The 12,703-nt window shown below is 30.3% G+C and overlaps 1 long non-coding RNA gene across 1 annotated transcript; it reads right to left on the bottom strand.

The window, feature by feature from the left end:
- On the bottom strand, positions 1–11,412 carry LOC107444077 (uncharacterized). The gene is made up of 2 exons (XR_011636652.1): positions 10,585–11,412; positions 1–3,820 (listed from the first exon to the last, which is right to left on the bottom strand). It is a non-coding gene; the product is annotated as an uncharacterized lncRNA (long non-coding RNA).
- Positions 11,413–12,703: the final 1,291 nt, after the last annotated feature.

The following is a 12,703-nucleotide window of genomic DNA, read 5'->3' as shown; positions in this document are numbered from 1 at the left end:
TCTTTTTTCTTCTTTTAATTTAAACAACATTTTACAACATAAATAAAATGACATTTATTTCAATGTATCTACAGTATAATTCTTCAAAATATATCTTTTCTTGAATAAAAATCACACACTAATTTTAAAAAATAAAGACTAGGATGAATAATGATCACATTTTGTAGTAAAGGGAACACTGCAAAGAAAAGGCATAAAAAATGACAAAAATTAAAAGATAACAAAAAATTGCATTTTTCCCAATGCACTCTTTAATTTAATAAAATCAAATTGAAAATTACATAAATCATTTTTTCAAAACATTATAAGAGTCAATTTTCCAACTTTTCATTTTTAACATTTCCTTGCACTGAAAACTGAAAATGTTCCTAAGATCCATTTTGTTAAGATTCTGTTTTGTAACCTCTTAAGATTCATGTGGATCTTAGGAGAATACATGGATCTCTTATAGAGAATGGTCTTCTACCCAGAACACATTAAGTAAGAATTCTATAAGAGTTTTTCGATATATTTTAAACTAATTATTGCAAAGGCCTAAGCCTAAGACCCTATTACGGCATTTTTTAAAAGATTAAGAATTTCTTTTTTAACTATTTTTTTATGTGGAATTTTTTCTTTATAAAAATTTGGATTATTCCCTTAATTTTTAACTTTCTTTCATCTAAGCATTTTTACTTTCGTTTTATAATTGAAAGTAAATTTGTTCTTACTGTAATCAGGAAATAAATCTTATTTACAAATACAGGAAAAGACAAAAAGGTAAATTAACAATTAAAACATTAAATCAAAATGGAAAAGCGCCAACAGAAAATAAAAGATATGTGTGTTGTGGTGCCCCGGGGCCCTATAATGGATAGACAAATAAGAGAAAATCATTTAAGAATTGAAAAGCACAGAAAAATAATGAACCAGCAAACACAACTTCAAAGTACACAACACATAGTAAGACTTAAAAATGATACACCCACTTATAAATAAAAATAGTTACAGTTAGAATAACCAAATCAAAATAAAATATTGCCAAATCAGTAAGAAAATATTATAAATAAATCAAGTGCTGATTTCTATTTGAAAATCTTAAAAAATGAAACAAAAAGAAACTCGGGGCACTGTCAGTTTCGGTTTTTCCACGGACTACAGAAAGGCTCCTGTGTGTTGGCAGGCAGTGTGTCCCCTGATGAAGTGCTGTCTTGCCAACACACATATCTTTTATTTCCCTGTTTTAATTTTTTTTTTTTTTATTCTTACTGTAGTTATTGAAGCTTGGTTTGAAAATAGAGGAGGAAAGGAGCTTCAAACTACCAGTGTTTTTTTGAAAAACAAGAAAGTAGAATATAGGCAACCATTAAAATGAGGATATTAACTTATAACTATATTGCATTTTGTTATGGACTAGATAAAGTTTTCAGAATGACTATTTAAAGTAAGTTAACAATAGTGTGGCTTTGAGGAGAACTCCTCCAGACTGAAAGTCTGCGGCTGTCTGCTGCAATGGTAATAAGGTAGAGCACATTTCTAAGGGGGGTGAAATGGAAGAAGAAGGTGTCGATTGGTTTACTCACGACGACCTATGCTAAGATTTAGACAAAACTATTAACCCCACACCCCTACTCGAAGTGACCTTTCTCGTAACCATAGTATCCGTCACGACGCGAGACGGGTGTCTGGAGGAGTTCTCCTGAAAGCTACACTATACTTCCAGTGCGAATAAACACAATTCTCATTATCACAATATTTCGTCAATCGAAGAACAAGGGAGAATATGCATTAGAAATCATAAAAAAGTGATAAGGGTAGTTATTAAGAATATACAAAAGATAATATAATCTTCTTAACAACTTTTACAATGTATTCATAAGAATAAGAAGACTAATCCATTACAGCAGTCATTCTTTTTTTTTAAAAAAAAATCTTAGCTGCATATTTTACAAAAATATGCTATTTGACGAGAATGGTATAATACTGTGTCAATTTCAATAACATTTCTTTATACAAATATTTAAAGAATTTCAACAAATGTTACAAGTCAAAGTAGTACTAAATTAGACTTAAGCATGTGCTCAATATACTACAAGAGTAAGATTTTTCACAATAAAGAAGGCAATGCTTGATTCTGTAAAGCGTCCTTTTTGCATGCCCCATTGTATATCAAACTATGTCACAAAGGCAAATGGGATACAAAAAATTAACAACAAACTCTGTTTAAAATTTAACTTTGTTTTTCAAGAATATTTTCCGTTTTGTCACACTCATTTTTCCTCCACGTATGAAATCCATAAAAAGCAAAATGGTTCTAGAAGCTCAGATATTAAAATTTATCTATTTTGTGCTACAAGTTAGGAACCAATTTTTAAATGAAATATTTTGATTTCTTTACATTTTTAAGAAATTTTATTTTAACTATTTTTATTGCATTTTTTGGAAAATTTATTTGCTTTGTTTTATTAAATTGACAAAAGTTAGAGTAAATAAAGAAAATGAAAAGTTTTTGTTTAAATACCTTTTGCTTAAATAAATTAGAATGAATTATTTGCAAAATTTGTTAATATGTAAGCTTTAACAAAAACAAAAAAAAAAAATCATACATATTACCAATGTTAAGAAATTGTTGAGTAAAAAAAAAATTAGGGGGAAAATCAATTTTTGTCATTCAAGAAAGACTTCTGATTAGTATGAGGAACATGATGCTTAGTTAGATTTAATTTGTTTGTATTTCAGGCAGGAGTTTTATTAGCATGAGTATGAGTATGCCTCGTTAGGTTAGACCTTTGTGAGAATGCTTTCTTGCATATACTACAAGAATAAGGTTTTATTCCAGTATGAACAACACTGTGTTCAGTCAGATGATATTTTCGAGAAAATCTTTTACTGCATACATTGCATGAATAACTTCTTTCACTCTCGTCAACATGAGAACGACTGTGACTCAATAGATAATGCTTATTCGAAAAATGTTTGTTGCATATACTACAAGAATAAGGCTTTTCACCAGTATGAATAAAACTGTGTTTTGTTAAACTATATCTTTGAGAAAATCTTTGATTGCATATATTGCAAGAGTAAGGCTTTTCACCAGTATGGACAAGACTGTGAATTGTTAGATAACGCTTTTCTGAAAAACTTTTATTGCATACATTGCATAAAAAAGGTTTTTCTCCAGTATGTACAAGACAGTGTCTTGTTAGATAAGCTTTTTGAGAAAATCTTTTATTACACATATTACAAGAATATGGTTTTTCTCCAGTGTGAATAAGATTGTGTGTAATTAAATGGTCCTTTTTTGAAAATCTTTTATTGCATACATTACATAAAAAAGGTTTTTCGCCAGTATGAACAACACTGTGACTAATAAGACAATACTTTCTTGAAAAACTTTTGTTGCATATGCTACAATAAAAAAGTTTGTCTTCAGTATCAGTTATATTATCAACAATATTGTGCTCCATTAAATTACCTTCTCTAGAAATATTTTTATTGGATTCCGCACAGAAATAAGGTTCTTGTTTACAACAATAAGACAATAAAAGTCAAGAACAAACTTCAGGAAAAATGCTTAAGTTAGATTATAAGAATAAGGACTTATAATAGTATGAACAAAAATTTGCACAATTAGATTGAACTTTCTTGAAATACTGTATGGCATTTGTTACAAAAAACGTTTTCAACAGTATGAATTATTTTAAATCTATACAATTTTTATCGAAGTATTATGAAAAGAGTTTTCATTAGCACAATAAAAACTACAAATAGAAAAATAAGGCAACATGATTTCCATTATATTCTTAAGAGGAAGAATTATGTAACAAAAAGAAGGACACACCTGCAAGAAAATAAATGATATCAACATGAATAAGATTTCACCTTAACATAAATAAGATTTTAAAATAACATTAATAAATTTCAACTTAAATAGAATTTTGTTAACTTCTATAGTTTATCTTACTTTTTTTAACAGCATAATTTTTAACAGTATTAATAAAATAAGTACTTGTAAGGAATACAATGTGAAGCTCAATTGTTACGACTTCAGATTTATTGAGATCCTAGGATTATTTACTGAGCAGGTTTAGCAACAAAATTTTTAAAATGGTTTTTCATTGCTAAAAAAACTTTCATAAAACTCTGCTTTAGAGAGCATATATTAAATTTAACAAGCAATTCTTTATTAAACTTCTACTAAAATCAAAAACTGTCATAAACTACCAAATTCTGACAAAAGCCTGGAACAAGTTCTTTTTTTATCATTGAAGACATTTTATTAGATAAATCAGACACAATACTTTCATTATAAATTATATACCATAAAAAAATAATGAACCCAAAATTATTAACATGCTTTTCTAAAAATATGGCACTATTGATACTATAAACTCAAATATTATATGTTGTATTATAACTATTCAGTTTCAATTCATAGTTATTGCAAGAAATAATTATGAGTACTAGTTATCTATTATTATCAGGGTTGGCAAGTTTTTGACACATGACGGTTTTTACCGTAACGTCAAAAAACCCTCTGTCAAAAACCCATGGTTTTGGTAAAACTGTATTTTTATTTGAGTTTAACTACTTATAATTTAAAATTAATTCGTTTTTGGGCAATAAAATTAGAAAAAAATTTGTTAAAAGATATTTAAGAACAGATTCTTACATTTTCCCAACATGATTATATCAAAACATACTATTTGAAGTAAAATATTAACAAAATTTTTAACATTTCCAAGCATCATTTTGTTTGGCATATTACATTACTGAAGAATGTCAAGATTGATTACTGTCACTCATAAAATTTTGCTTTGAGAAACACATAAAAAGAAAGTCTCATAAAATAAACTTTTTTTTACCAATTTTGCTTTCAATATTTTACACAGAAATGAGACATGGCAATAAAAATGCGAATGAGACTGGGCAATGAAAAATGCGCAAAATTAGTCACTTGCTATCGTATGCTTCGGCACAGTGACCCCGACTACTGAACATGCAATTTTGTTTGTAATTAAGTTTTGTCTAATGTGCTTTTTCAATTGAATAAAAATTTTTAACTTGACAAAATAACAGTAATTCTTGACTTAGAGTTTGCTAGCAGTTACAAGTTTTGAAAGTTTTGTTTAGCTCATTTCTAATATTTAAGAAATGCCAAATTTTAAATTCTTCTTTTTAGTTCTTGAATTTATTAATAGTTCCAAGCNTGAAATCATTTTCTGAAGGTAGAGAATATTTAAATAGAAAAAAATGTATGATTCGCAATGCACATTTTTTTAAAGAAATAATTTCTCTCAGTACCCTTTCTATTAGTTTAATCAAGGCATTTCTCTCAAATTCAATATTACTTCAAAATACGTTCTAGAGAAAATATAGTGACTCTAGTGCAGGGATGGCGAACCAGTGGCACGCGTGCCATCAATGGCACGCGTCACAATATTTTGGGCTCTCTACCAATCACAAAGTTCACTATGAAGCATATTAACAACTGAATTATAATTCACAAGAAACCAAAAAAAATTAACAATTATTTATAAAAAATTAACAGTTAATGCAACAAAAAAAAAATCAATTAATAACCACAAAAAGCAAGCTAACAATAAATAACTAGCAAAAAAATTAGCATATAATAACTAATAGAAAACAAAACAAAAGAACAATTAAGCAATGCGAGTGAAAGCGAAACAAAAACTGCACAGGAGATAATACGACGCCTAAGCGAAGGCAATAAGGAGACTCGAAACAGTTGGTCTCGCCAGAGTAAATGCATAGCCAACGCGCAAATTTTTCATCCTTTCGTCTCTTGGTCACCAAACTAAAACATTTTCTTTATACATTCGCTTTCCCGAGAAGGTACTTGTATTTATAAATTAAGTACATTTAAACATGATAAAACTTGTAATACATGTTCAAAGATTAACTTTTCTTATTATGCAACACTTATTTGTATTTATAGGCACTTTCAAATTGTAATTAATTCCAAAATAGCAAAGAACTACTTTTCAAAAGCGTAGTAATATATTTCCTACCTTTCCCTGTAGTGAAAGCTTGAGGTGAAACGAAGTATAGTGACGCATTATTTGTTTACGCAAAGCATAATAGTCCAATTTCGTTGACACAACTTTTTTTTTGTATTTTAAAGTTTATTTGTGTTATATTTGCGATTTTAAACTGTTATTTAACATGGCTAGTTCAGCAAGGAAAACAAAAGAGCAAAATAGTAAGCATATCAGAGAATTTTAAACTCGATGGACAGAGAAATATGACATGATTAGTAAAGGCGACAAAGCAGTGTGTTTTTTATTGTCTGGAACAGTGGTATGTAGAACATCGTCTGTTAAACGGCATTTTGAAACAAATCACAAATTCGTTAGTCAAAAGAGCGAACCAGAGCAAAAGGAATTAATTGCAAGTGCAATGAAAGACAGAAATAAACAGTCCACTTCTATGATTAAATATGTTGGCAAAAATTGTCATACGAGTGTGGCAAGTTACTCGGCTGCAAATATCATTGCTCGGTATAGTAAATCTTTTCAAGAGGCAGAGTTTTTGAAGGAAGCCTGGTTAGCATGCGTGCCCTCACTTTTTGATGATTTCGATAACAAAGATAAGATAATTCAGCGCATCTAGAAATATAATAAAAAAAAAGAATATTAAAATTGGCCGGAAATGTAACAGATCAACAAAAAATTGACATTAACTCCGCTCTTTTTATATCGCTATGTCTTGACGAAAGCACTGGCATCACTAAATCTGCACACTTAGCTGTTTTTGCTCGATATTGTGTAGGAAACGTCATTAAGGAAGAATTGATTGCATCAACATCGTTGCTAACAACTACAAAGGGCACAGATATTTGTACGGCTGTTAAAAATTCGCTCATTGAGAAAGAGATTGACTTGAAAAAAATTGTTTCGGTAACAACTGATGGTGCTCCAAGTATGGTGGGCAAAAAAATTGGTTTCATAAGTTTATTTCAAACATACGTAGGGCACTCGATTCTTGAATTCCTCTGCCTCATTCACCAACAAGCCTTGTGTGCTAAGAGTGGTTTAACATTTCTTGATGATGAAATGGCGGTAGTCACAAAAATAGTAAATCTCATTTCCTTGCAAGCCTTAAATAAGCGAAAGTTTGATGCTCTGTTGGATGAAGTCAACTCGGTGTATAATGGCTTACTGATGTATAATAATGTTCGCTGGTTGAGCCGCGGGAACGTACTTCAAAGTTTTGTTGATTGCTAGGAAGAAATCAGACTGTTTCTGCAAAATGAGGGGAAAATTGAGCAATGCCCACAGTTGTTGGATGTTATGTGGCTTTCAAAATTGATGTTCTTTACAGACATATGCAAGCGTTTCAATGAATTGAATGTGAAGCTTCAAGGCACAAATAAAACGATTATCGTCTTGATAGATCTCATTCGAGCTTTTGATGCTAAACTGCATGTTTTCAGGAACGATATTATTACAAGAAACTACAAGTATTTTCCAAACTTGAAAAAAAGTATCAACGATTTAGATATACATGAGAAACCTGGCGAAGAAAAAGTCACTGAAGGATTTATTTCTGTTATTGATTCTTCAATCAAGAAATTTTCAGCAAGATTTTCCCAGTTCAGAGAATTATCAGAAACACTCAAGTTTATTATGTACCCTGATGAGACTTCATTTGATAAATTGAACTTGCCCCAATTCGATTGGTTGGAATTGAAGAATTTGAAATGCAGCTGATTGATTTCCAGTCTAGTTCAATATGGATTCAAAAATTTATTGAAACAAGAAAAGAGTTGGAATNGCAGAGATTCTCTAAAAATTTTTTAAATAACTGGAAGAGAAAAGATCTGAGTTCTCGAATGTTCTTTTAAAAATGTTTTTACCAGTTTTTAGTTTTCTGAAGACCTTGGTCACCTTACGCAATGCGGCAGTACAGTGGTTCACATATCTCTGCAAAAAATGTGGTTTATATAGATACTAATAGAATAATTTCTTTTCTAAGATATAATTTATGTTTTACCACAAGCTTGAATTACTCTTGAATTTTATAGAAAGAGGGAAAAAATATTATTATTTCACAGATGATAAGGCTTTGCTTCTCCTTCACGAAATATATTTGTACTATTATACTACAAGTAACAAAATATAAAATTACAAAGGACAGGAGAAAAATTTTTTCAGTCTTCATGTTCGATTATACTTTCATAATTTAACATTAACCAAGAATAACTTTGCAGTGTAAGACAATTGAAATCAGTGATGGTCACCGTATAATAGAAATGATCTCCCTTTTTTATCAGAAATTTTCCATCTCGAATTTATGAACATAAAATAATTTAATTCAAATTCTATAATTCCAATTTTATGATTCCATAATTACTGAGTGATCTTTTATATCCCTGAATGACCTATTGAACATTTAGTTTTATCTAATACATAATAAGCATGAAACCAAAATATTTTAGTTGTAGATATGTTACGTTTCAAAAAAATATTGCTTTTAAACAAAAAAATTACTACACATGAAATTTTCTACCTGCGCATGATATATTCATCTTTTTTCTTTTAATTTTATCGATCGTTTTAAGATTTTTGGTTGATGAGTTAATCTCTTCGTCAAAAACTATCAATTTGATAAAAGAATATTCTTATGCTAGATATCAAACGCGTTTTTCTAAGAACTACCTTTTTAAAGTTTTCAAGAATGCTTTATTCTTTTGGATTATTTTGCTGTTTATTTACATTGTTGACATTATTAAAAATCGTGGGTTTTCAGCACAGCATCGTGAAGCATATGCGCAACATCAGGGACCCCAGGAGGGGCCAGCAACAGGCGATGGCGGGGTGGTGTGGTTGGTGCCGGGGAACTCAGCTTCCTCGCACGGGTTAATGTTGGGCGAGGAGCCGGCAGCCTCCTCCTCCCGTTTCTGGAGGATTCGGGCTATCTTGAAAGCCTTTTCCATCAGGTCGTCTGAGAGCCCGTGGAAGTTTGGCCTTCTTGTAAGTTCTGAAGTGCTCTGATCTGCTGCAAAATTGGTGGTGTCGTGAGTTTTGCAATACTCGCAGTTAGCACCGTGGTCGGCAATGAATCTTTTCTTCAATCGTTGAATTGATTTTTGGAGCCGATGAATCTCAATGCCCTCCAGATTTAGGCCCCCAACGAGATAAAACACTGCGAAAAATGAAATTAATTATCTATGTTTTTATGAATAGATTTGTTAGCTACGTGTTATAAAAGATATAAAGTGTAACTTACAGACTACGATGCCCATTTTGTCAAATTTTACATCATACGATGTGTCCTCTTAAGTGCGCTCGATGGAATTCCGGCTGTGAAAACACTTAATTATATGATTTCTATATAAAAGCAGGGAAATAAGAATCAAAATAATTAAACCAGATTGGATTATTTATAAAGAACTTGATCGAAACTAGGTGAATTATAAATTATTTGTTAGTGTCAAAATGATCTTTAGAATAAGATAACCTAAATAGTTCTAGTTGCTTACCATAAACCTTCATTAAAAATTTCCCATACGTCTCCTGGCGCTTAAGTCGTCTTGATGTATAAGTCATTTTTTTGCCTTTAATTGAAAAGAAGCATAATTTACAGTTATTTTTAATTTTCAGTTTTTAATGAACCCAAGAAAAATGAATAGTTCCGTAATAAGAAAATTTTTTTAATGCCAAGGGACCATCTTTAATTTGAGACGATTTTAGCAGGAAAATTTTTTCTAGGCATCTTTCCTTCACTTTAAGGGTAGGTATTTCTCGTTAGCATTACAAATTTTTAAAAAAAATCAGAAATATAAGGATAAGATTGTTATTAGTCTGTGAATTAAAAAATGAGTAACATGAGTAGGATTTAATGACCATAAAATAAAAAATGTTTATTCCCTGTGCACTCTTATATGAGACTCGAAAGCAAAAAGCATAATGATTTCATTTGCTTGAATTGCTTGGAATTATTTACTTATCCACCCAACTTTTTTTATGATTCATAATTGAATTCCAGTTCATTAGTTTTCTAAAACCCTTTAAATTCTACTTCATTTTCTAGAAGTGAAGTTATAATTGTTTTTTCTTATGCTGACAGATTAAACTGAAACAGGAAGTAAACTCCAGAAAACAAAACTATAATGTAATCGGTTTAGAATAGAAGTAGATTCAACATGACATGCAATAAGCTCAATTTATAATTTATTAAATTTAATGAGGGGTGCTCGAAAGAGTCTTCGTGACCTCTTTTGCAGGCATCTACAGGTTTATTTACAATAACAAGGTAACACCAAAATTACTGAGGATAGTGAGACTGTCAATAAATTGCATGCAAAGGAAAGGTTCAATTTTATAAAGGCTGAACACTAAAAAGCAATTTTGTTTTTTTCATTTCATACTATTACATACATTATATTTGTTTTTAAAAATTTTATACATTTCAGAGTGAGAAATTCCACACTTTCACTTTCCACATACCACTCACAACCTCAGAATAATCCTCGAACAAGAAAATTTCATATAAAAATAATCATTGAAATAAAAGTATAAAAAAGATAGAAACATAAATTAGATTATAAGAGTTATTGCAATATTTTGTTTTTATACTCACGGAAAATGCAACTTTCCAAAAAACTTGACAACTGTGCTAAAATCCTAATCTATATGTTTTTCTCGACAAATACACCCTTAATATATAGGTTTCTTAAAAGCATTTGTCTATTTTGACCGGGTTTTTAATTTTTGTTAGTCTTGACGACTTTATATTCTAATAATTACAATAAAGCTCACTTCAAATACTTAATCAGTTCCCATAACAACAAAACAAAAGTTGTTGTGTGGTCATGATAGACAGCATGAAGTAGTAAGTTTAGAAAAAGTCTATCTTATAGCTTACATGTAAAAATATTTTTATTAATGGGCGAACAGACGACACAACTGAGCGAAAGGCGAATCTCTGAGCACCATCGATAAAATATGCGAATCTGATTGGCATAGATATTAAAGTTCCTGCTGATTGGTGAAATACGTAAATCAGTTTTCCTTACTCGTTCAATGTTAATTAGAGGTGCGGCAACCGCATTTGGTAAAAATGCTCCCTTGCGATAGTATTTCCCACAATGTGAAAGAGAAAAAGCGATGAACATTAAGAAAATAGCACATATTTATTCAATAGAGCATTATTCATTTTTTGTACTTGCCCCTTGAACTCCAAACTCCCTTCTTATAAAGGTGGAATGGTTCTATGGTTCATTTTTTTCTTAGCGAGCAGGAATTTTCTGAGTTGGTCTCAACAGACAGAATGAATTTTTGATTTCAGAATTAATTAGTAATAGGGTTGCTTATTTACGCCGTAATAGAGCTGCATAATGGGATGTTGGTCACGGTTTGATCAGTGCCATAACTTTGAACCTCGGGGCCCTGAGGCACAAATTTTTGGCCTGGGTCCTTTCTAAAAGTTTCTGTACTCCATCTCTAATCGCAATTTTAACTATTTATGTATCATATTATCGAATATATTTATAAAAAATAAGTTACTTGCTCACATATAAACAGTATTACAGAATATTGAAAGCCTTAAATTTAGCACTAGAATATAAAATGTTATCATATTTAAAAATTCCTTCTTGATTACAAAACACATCTAAGTGTATGACTCCAGGACACCTAAAAATAATTACAAAACACATATTTAAAATACAGATTTTTAAACGTACTTAATGGTTCTAGTTGTAAACTTAAGTATAGATTTGTAAACTTAAGTTTGTTGAGAAAAAAGCTGTAAGAAAGATTTCACTGGAATAAAACTTTAAAAAAAGGTAAATAGAAAAAATTGATATAAAATGAAAAAAAAATATATACAATTAATGCAAAATGTAAATGCATCAATAATTTGAAATACAGTCCACTAAAAATTGCTAATCTGTTGTTAATTAATATAAACTAAAAAACTAATAACAAAATCACAGCAATTTTTAAATTGCCCAGCATAAATTTTTATAAAGAATTTTTTTATTAATCTGAAACTAAAATTTATTTCTCTTGCCTTCATTTTCAATAAACAATAAAGCAAGTTCATCAAATTGATCCTGCTCCATCAAACTCCTGAAATAATTATATGTATAAATAAAGGATAAACGAATTTTATAATTGCGTGCAAAAAATCTTCAATTTACTTAGAAAGTTCTCGAGATATGGCAAAATATGTAATAAATAAAATTAACATTAAAGGGTTCAACCTTTGAATCGCTCTCCTAACCAAATAATTTGGGACAACATTTCCCAGATAGCGGCTACCCCCTATATTTTGGGGGTTAGAAAATTGAATCCGTTGAAAAAAAGTTATGTTTATTCAGAGAAAGTATTTTTTTGTGTCTTTCATAACTTATAATACCGTCTGCACCAATTAATTAGCTTGTTTGAGGGCACCACCTATTAAGATGGAGTCCTGAGAGCACCACCTATTAAGATGGAGTCCTAGAACGTGAATATCCGATGATTAGATCAAAGGACATTCAGGGTGTTCTGTTATTTTTTTTCTGTCTCACTGCACAGTGTGCAAAAAAAAAAGGACCACTCTGAATAATTTTTGATCTAATGATCGGATCTTTCGGTTCTAGGATTCCACCTTAATGATTCGAGAGGCTATTATGCTAACTAATTAGTTCAGACGATATTTTAAGTTCTGGAAAATATGTTCCTCATAGTTTAGTCAGGAAAGCGATCCAAAG

This window comes from Parasteatoda tepidariorum, chromosome 4 (assembly GCF_043381705.1).
Source record: "Parasteatoda tepidariorum isolate YZ-2023 chromosome 4, CAS_Ptep_4.0, whole genome shotgun sequence".
Lineage (NCBI taxonomy): Eukaryota > Metazoa > Arthropoda > Arachnida > Araneae > Theridiidae > Parasteatoda > Parasteatoda tepidariorum.
This window is presented reverse-complemented; position numbering and strand designations above follow the sequence as displayed.